Here is an 8961-nt window from a genome sequence, read left to right on the forward strand (position 1 = left end):
CTCTCTCTCTCTCTCTCTCTCTCTCTCTCTCTCTCTCTCTCTCTCTCTCTCTCTCTCTTAGTGGAATTTAACAGTACTCATATTGTTTAACCAAAGAGTCTTAAACCCAATGAAATTGAGTTTAAGAACCAGCCCAAGGAAAAATATGAGTTTTGAAGAGGATATATTTGTCATTTGGTGTTATAATAAATATCACATGAAAGAATAAAATGGAATTCAAAGTGATCACTTTGACAACACAGACAAGAAAGAGTGCATTGAAGATGAACACATCTTGGGACTGTCAATCATATTTTGAATCTTTCCAAAGGAGTCTCCTTGCTTTTCAGGTAAAGGCAAAATTCCTTCTAAGATTGGACATGTACTTCCTTTTCAAGTCTCCACCCTCATCTTGCACCACACATCCTGACTGTCCCCACGGAGGTAGCCTCTCAATCCCTCAACACTACAGGCTTCTTCCAGCACAGTGGTTCTGCCATACTGGCTCTTTCCTGGAGAGCCTGCATGTCACTCGCTTAGAGAAAGAGCTCAGAGTTCCCTGACTAGGCCAAATCGTGTTGTTTCAAAGCAACATGTGAGCTTTCCTTTGTAGCCCTCTCCTCTCAGGACACACTTCCAGATATGTCTGATAGCTTCAGTTAGCATCAATTTTCTCCATTAGACTGAGGCTCCTTGAGAATAGATTCTGGCCTGGATTTGTCCTCATTGTATCACGACAACTAGCACAGGGTCCTGTACCTAGATGACAATAACTATTTGATAAATGAATGAATGATGGAAGTATTTACAGAAGAATTCATGTTGGCTGTATGATTTGTTATGCATCTCGAGAAAAATCACAAGTGACTGGCATAGTCACTGCACCACACAGTCACGGAGTCAGGTGTTCTGCCTTTTACGGAACTACTGGGATAGTTAATATGTAAAGTACATTGCAGTGTTTGAACTACACATATCTCCCATGTCTCATTAATGCGTGTGTTCCACTCTAATAGAAATCAGGTTTGAAATCACACTTGATTGAATGTTTTTATATATTCAAAGTGCCTTGCTGCACCTGGGATAGGGGAGGCTCCCAAGAATCAATGGGGGTGACCATAGTTGTGACTCACAGAATTGAGGATATTGAACCTGAAGAGGCCACCTCCTGTTGCCAGGCAGGAACCCCATTGGAGTGATAAGGACACCAACCTACCCACAAAACTTTTGTCCCAAAATGTATCTTGTCTGCAAAAAATGCAGCGATGGGGGATGAAACAGAGACTGAGGGAAAGGCCAAGCAAACACCAGCCCAATTAGAGACCCATCCTATGGACAAGCACCAATCTCTGACACTGTTAATGATACTCTGCTTTGCCTGCAGTCAGGAGTCTAGCACGACTGTCTTCTGAGAGGCTCCACCCAGCAGCTGACTCAGAGGGTTGCAGAGACCCACAACCATACACAGAATGGAGCTTGGGGACTCTTATAGAAGAGTTGGGGGAAGGATTTCAGGCCCCAAAAGAGATGGGAATCCCACAGGAAGACCAATGGCGTCAACTAACCTGGGCCCTTGGGGCTCTTAGAGACTGAACCACCAATGAAAGAGCATACACAGGCTGGACCTAGGCCTCCCCACATGTATGTAACAGGTGTACAGCTCCATCTTCATGTGAGTCCTGAACAACTGGAGCAGGAACTATTCTAAAATCTGTTGTCTGTCTGGGGATATGTTCTAGCTGGGCTGCCTTGTCTAGCCTCAGTGGGAGAGGATGCACCTAGCGCCATAAAGATTTGATGTGACAGAGTGGGGCAATACCCAGGGGAGGCCTCCACCCTCTCAGAGGAGAAGGGAATGGAGGAAGGGGAGAAAGGATAGTGAGAGGGATGACTGGAAGGAAGGAGGGCAGTGAGCAGGATGTAAATTGAGAGAGAAAGAAAGAAAGAAAGAAAGAAAGAAAGAAAGAAAGAAAGAAAGAAAGAAAAGACAGGAAGGAAGGAAGGACGGAAGGAAGGAAGGAAGGAAGGAAGGAAGGAAGGAAGGACAGAAGGAAGGAAGGGAGGAAGGAAGGAAGGGAGGGAGGGAGGAAGGACAGAAGGAAGGAAGGGAGGAAGGAAGGAAGGGAGGGAGGGAGGGAGGAAGGAAGGAAGGAAGGAAGGAAGGAAGGAAGGAAGATAAAGCTCCATGTTGCACAAGAGGGTCCATAAATACACATTGACTGACTGACTGAATGTATTGTATTTAAGCAGCAGTGATTCTCAGCATCAGTATCCAGATGATAGAGTCTGCTTTGTGCCTAAATTCACATCTAAGTAGGAACCACAAAGGTCACTTTCGTGTCCCTTAGGAGACCACTTATACATGACAAAGACTCATTGAGAATAACTGGCTAACTAAGGCAGTCTCCTTTCCAGTCTACTCTGCCTGCACAATCTCTTTGATTCCACATTACCCTGTGGATGTCACCAGTCCGTGTTTCCAATATGGAATCCCTAAAACAAGTGTTTTCTTCAACGCCGCTAGCCAATGTGTGGCCACTGTGTTCCCCAGGGTTACTTAAAAGCTCTTAGTTCTTGGCAGCCTTTCAGGGCCATCCTTTACTATAGCAATCCTTATAGAGAAAACCTTGACACGTGTGTTTAAAAATCAATTTCCTTCATTCTGCCTAAACTTTAGCAACTCTTTTCAATCCATGAATATCGGCATTTCCCCCCACCCAGAAACATTATAATGGGTATTTGCCTTTGATCTTCACATCTAGTCAATTTAATAATGCCATCTCTGGCTCTGTTGTGAGCCTCTATTCTCCTGTTGCTTACACTTGCTTTGTGTTCCCACGGCTTTGTTCTTTTTATCTTAACTAAACGTTTTGGTTGTAACCACTGTAGATGCACACCCGGCTGAAGGACACAGTAGAGAGAGCCTGTGTGGATTCCGCTCAGTTTTCTCTTGTGGCAATATCTTAAAAAAAAAAAGGTGGGGGAGGGTTACAGCTTCACCAAGTGGAATACTAGGTGAATTAATTCAAGTAGAATACTAAACTTTAAATCACCCACCAATCTGACTTCGATTTCCCAGTTTTACCCCTTGTACATCTGTGCCATTCCATGTGGGTATGTGCTGAATTGTGGGTAATTTAATTACATCCATTGGTTTTCGTATTTACCACAGTCAAGACACAGAGCTCTGTCAATGCAAAGGTTCCTTGTGACGCTTTTTCTCACAACAGCAGCCATCTCCCCTCCCCCTACCCCATCTCACTTTCTAACCCCCCTCCCCCCATTCACCATCAGTTTCACATTTGGTGACTTTACTGCTGACTTGATTTTCTATCATACTAATTCTGATCTTTCCCACCTCCTACTTCTGTCCTTTGCTTCCTCGCAGTCCCATATCAGGTTTGTAATTCCCTCCTATCTCTTGTTCTGTCATACTCTCTTTCCACTGTGGTTACTCTAACAAGCACTCAGAGTTCAGGAGAAAACTCAAGAACTAAGTCGTGGAGGCAAAGTCTTGGTACATACGTCAATGTATTTCAGCCTCAGATGCCACTTGTCACACATCTTGGCTCCTGGGACTCCAGGCAGGTAGAACTAGTCAGTAAGGACAGCTGTTAAAGAACCGGTGGCCAAGACAAATAGGCTAAGCCCAGCTGTAAGAGCACCTACAGCACCCAGGCTCGATAAGTAAGTTGTTAGAATTGAGAATACACGACAAAGATGAGATGAAAAATCGCCATGCGCTCTGATAGTTCGGCGCCACAGGAACGTGCTGGATGTGTGAGCTTTTCTAGACGGTAGAAAGCTGTCAAGAGGGATCTGCTAATAAAGCTTTAAAAACAAAAGAAAACCAAACAGTTTTTCCCTTGAAGACTCACCTGCATTAGTAAGGGAGAATGATGACAGAGACCTCCACCTCCAAGGTTTTATTTACATGATTTAAGAGTGATGGTTTTATTTACATGATTTCCTCTCTTGCCTTTTCCGGCTCCTAGTCAAATCATGCTTTAACCACAAGTAGAATTCAGTCAAGCTTTGCAGGACTGAAAGATACAATGTAGCACTGGAGAGAATTTACAACCCCTAACACAAAGGGTGCTGTAGTGTTCCCGAACCTGCCCTAAGAAGAGGTGATGATGTAAATTGTTAGAGCCAGAGATACTTGGTCTGGCTGCCCTATTTTGGAGTCTTATTAGGTGTGCTAGCTATGCGACCTTAGTTGATGAAACTTTTTGTGCATCAACTTTTGCATCTACAAAATGGGTTTTTTTAACACCAGGACCTACTTTTCAACAGTGTTGTGAGGGTTATATGCATAGGGTTTAGAACATTCAAGTATACAATGACACTTAAACTTGCCCAGATCTTTTTCACTGTGTTCCAAGTACAATATACACAATTATTTCACAAAGCAAATGCTAAGTTTCTCATGGAGGAACAAAGGCTAGGAGAGCTGCATAACAGCAGTAAATAAACTGATTCAGAATAGAGAAGAGACGGCTGATATTTCCAGCCTGGGGAATTTGTGGAAGGTTAGCTGGAAGAGCCGGCTGATGAATGCAGGAAGAAGGGAGGGGCACCCAAATCATAATAGATGAAGGAAAGAGAAAAGCCCTCCATACATTAGCCATAGTTTTGGATTCCACAGAAAAGAGCGCCATTTAAAAATAGGTTTGGGGGCTGGTGAGATGGCTCAGCGGTTAAGAGCACTGACCGCTCTTCTAGAGGTCATGAGTTCAAATCCTAGCAACCACATGGTGACTCACAACCATCTGCAATGAGATCTGATGCCCTCATATGGGTGTCTGGAGACAGCTACAGTGTACTCACATATAATAAATAAATAAAAAATCTAAAAAAAAAAGAGATCCTGTTGCTCAAGGATCTCTACTTTAAAAATAGGTTTGGACCAGTAACATCAGTCCTTTCATTATCCCTTGATTGCGCAATACATCTTAGAGTACGACTGTGAAGGGAAACAAGAAAAATAGCAACTATAATCCCAGCCTCAACTGGTCTCATATGTGTTCTATGAATAGGGGAAGAGAAGTGGATGGAGACTGGTGCTTTGCATGCTTCCTTATCACATTGTATTGTAATGAATTCTGGGGCATCAAGGTGATGAGATTTTTCCAGGGATGCTAGCTTAAGGTCCAGCCTTCTGTTACTGAAAAATATCATCACACTGTATCTCTGTAAGCACAGCTTCAGCATTAGGGTTGTGAACGCAGGTGCCAACAGAGGTCAAAGAAAGTGCAATCAACTTCAGTTGCAATATGAGAAAGGGATGCCAATATAAAAAGTGGGCCAGGTTGGAACCTGGAGCATACAGCTTGTATTAGGAACTCCCTTCTTGTAGGGAGTTTCTGGCAGATCTTTCCAGTCTTTGACAGAATCCAGAAATGTAGAATTCAAAGCAAAATCTCCCTACGTCTTAAATATTGCATCAGATATTATAAACAAAACTAGGTGTTCTAAATAAAGTGTTTGAATGCCACTTTTCAGCTCCTAGTACCAGCTGGTGCCCAAAGGGATGCAGGAAATACTGTCATTTTTAGCTCAGTGGGAAAAGTCAGAGTCCTTTCTTCTACCCTTGGTCTGAGAGGTACCCATTCCATTCCTCGCTCCCACTGGCTTCCCAGACAACAAGCTGGGCAATCTGAACCCAGAGTCTTGCTGCCAAGATATTGTTGCCGTGTTTCAAGTCCCTGGCTATGAATAAGTCATCTCGAATTCCATTAGTGGAGAGCTCCTCTGGGTTCAGCCACCATAGGAAGAGCATGAATGACTCAGACAGAGGAGCATGCACAGCCTAATGGGTCCAGCATGTGGAGGCTTTTGAGATGCTGAGGCTGGTGTGCATGGTGTCCAGGGAGAGTCCAGAGAGGGGTTGGATGCTGTAATATGCTCCCAGCTAAACTCACTGCTGGCTCTTTTGCACGCTAAGGAATTTGAAATATTTGCCTCTGACCTCAAACACAAAGTGGTCGTGCACCTCAAGGAGATGGCTTATTATGAGTCCCTTATGGCCTGCTCTGGCCTCCTTCCTCCTTCGAGCCTAATGGTAGAATCTAGATTTAGGTATTGCCAAACTGTTTGCAGTTTTCACAGACTTTCTATGCCTTTGTGCATGCCATTTTGTCCTGCTGGGATATTTTTATGTGCCTCTGGACAACTTCTATTTGTGCTTTATAACCAGAAACAGACTTTCCTATTTTAAAGGGGGGAGGGTCTTCCTGACCCTCCCTCTTGGAGTTAAATGTGGGCCCTCCTTTTGTGCACTTATAACTTGAACTTACCTTTTCACGTTGTGTGGCCCTGGCTTGCTTGTCTGCCTTCTTTACTAGAGCCTCTGGAAGTCAGGCAGCTTGTAATGGGCTACCTTGTATTTCACAGGCATTATACATGGGCATGCAGTCAATAAGCGTTTACATAACTATGTGGGATTAAAGCTCTGAGGTGACCACTGTGTGACCTATCTCATTCTTGTAACTGACCCAAGCATCTTACCTTGGCCCCTGCCAACTGAGCCTCTCTGTGCTCTTTGTGATCAGAAGCAGAGTAGCCGTTTCAGGGAAAGCAAGGGTACACAGATAATCCCAAAACCAATAGCTCTGTCCAAGCCCCACTATTCATTCCAATTCAGTAAATACCTAATGAACAAATGCTCTCTGCTCATCACATCTTTATATTGAGGAGACACAAGCAATAGACATACAAGGTTCAAGGTCAACAATGAGGTACAGGGGACATTTATTGGCTATTTCTAGTGTGGCCAACACAAGACTGATGCAAATAGTTGCTATCATCTCTGTCCTAGTCTCCTAAGTTATGGAATTGTGCGGTTAAGACTTGAATGAGTCTAATGGAAAGTCATTATCCAGTGTTATCAGGTAAATACTGGAGAGTTTGATGAGAAGCAGAAGACCAGATCTGGGCGGTAAGCAAGCTGAACGTAATTGAGTAAGCTGCCAGAACAGGCACAGGATCTTGGGAACCAGAAATGAGCCAGAGATGAACCAGAACCACAATACTGAGTTGACATCCAATTACTGCAGGCTTTTTATAAATTCTTTATTTATGATTAAAGCCACACTGAGTTTGTCTACCTTGAAGCTTACAAATTTCAGGACAGGACCATAACCTGCTCTATAGAACCCTTCAGTGGGTGAGGAGCAAGATGAGTTCATTCATCCTGACGCCTTCCGTGATCGTTTCGCAACTTATGAGAGCTTTTGAACTATTTGTCTCTCTGGGCCCAACCCAACCCTGAATGAGCTGGGTTTCTAGGTGGGAGAGCCTGGCATCTGTACAACCAGATCCATGACTGATGGGCAGCGAGGATGGAAACTCTAGTCTCAGGACAAACGAGCTTTCTGGTTTTTGTTTGTTTGGTTTGGTTTGGTTTGAATCTGAGGCGGACAGAGCAGCGAGGCCACACACTTCTAAAGGGCATGGGTGGGGTAGGGTGAGGGTTTCTGGTGCTAGAACTGGAAAACTGAGGATTTTTTTTCTCTTTGAAAGGATATAAAAATTGAAATCACTGTGTGCCCTCTCCAAAGGTGAGACATCCAGAGTTAGCTTTCACTCCACATTCTAATGAGGGAACTTCCGTGTTTAACCTTCACGTTGTCAAAGTAAGGACTTACTGTGGCGATATGGTATGAGCTCTCGCAAAGCTCGGTCTCAAAACTCCACCGCAGGAGCTCTAATTTGGCTACATGTCCACATGCAGATATGAGAGGAGAGTGGTATTTTGATTCTAGGCCCAGTGAGTTTTAAGGACGAAGTGCTTTTTGGTTTGAGCACAGTTACTTGCTGAGTCGTGGGGCAGCTAGAGCTGGGTTTCAGTCCTCAAAAAGCTACCTTCATTAACTAGAGTGACATTTAAGATGGTCTCTTAAATATTATGGGATTCCAGGATTCTGAAGGGGACACACTTTGTGTGCCCAGCTTAACCCAACCTCACAGTGGCTGCCACCAGAGGCTTTGCAGGTAGCTGTGCTTCTCAGAATCCCTTGAATACAGGATTCTTCATTTATATTACAATCTACCAGCTAGATATGAGGTGAGGGCCATTTTCATCTCTGCTACTAGATGCTGCTCCGATCATGGTAATCTTTCAAGCCGAGCTCTACAAGGTGTCTATGTTTCCTCTTTTAGCCACAGCTTCTCTTAGGAGACAGCTTATTTAGATAAAGGAGATCTAGTTCATTTCTTGTCTTTAGAAATGCAATAAATCTTCAAAATTGTATCAAGGCCCCAGGGAGATGAACTTTATCCCACTGGATTAGAAATGAAGTGTACAGAATGATGGGAACTTCCAAGAAATAACTAACTCTTCCCGATACATATTATTCCTGGTGTATCTGCCTTGGGATTCATTGCAACTCCTTTTGCTCTTTATCCCCATCTGTGATTGTTTGAACGAGAATGAACCTCATGGGCTTAGATATGTGAATACTTTGTCCCTAGTTCCTGGAACTTTTGAAAGAGGATAGGCATGTCGGAGGAGGTAGATAATGGGGTTGGGCTTTGAGGTTTCAAAACTTCTCTCATTTCCAGCAGTTGGTTCTCTCTCTCTCCCTCTCCCTCTCCCTCTCCCTCTCCCGCTCGCCCGCCCCTTCCCCTTTTCCCCCCACACCAATTAGGTAACAGAAGAGAATTGTGCCCCAAGCCGGATGCTGTCCTTCACAGGACAACCAAGTGGTGGCTTCAACCACCTCCCTCCCCAGCTCAGATGTCATGAACAATTCAATCTCACTGTTCCTTCTGAGTCCACCTGGTAGGCACAGTGAGAAGGCCCGAGGAGGAACCAACATTTGACCTGGACTCTGAAAATCTGGTGGAATTTATCATGCCTTGTGGTAGCTGGAAAACCCTTCTAGATACAGCATAGGGCATAAGCAAAGGTTCTGTTGATGGTAGCTTGACTCTCTCTCTCTCTCTCTCTCTCTCTCTCTCTCTCTCTCTCTCTCTCTC

This window comes from Grammomys surdaster, unplaced genomic scaffold (genome assembly GCF_004785775.1).
Source record: "Grammomys surdaster isolate TR1022 unplaced genomic scaffold, NIH_TR_1.0 126121, whole genome shotgun sequence".
NCBI lineage: Eukaryota > Metazoa > Chordata > Mammalia > Rodentia > Muridae > Grammomys > Grammomys surdaster.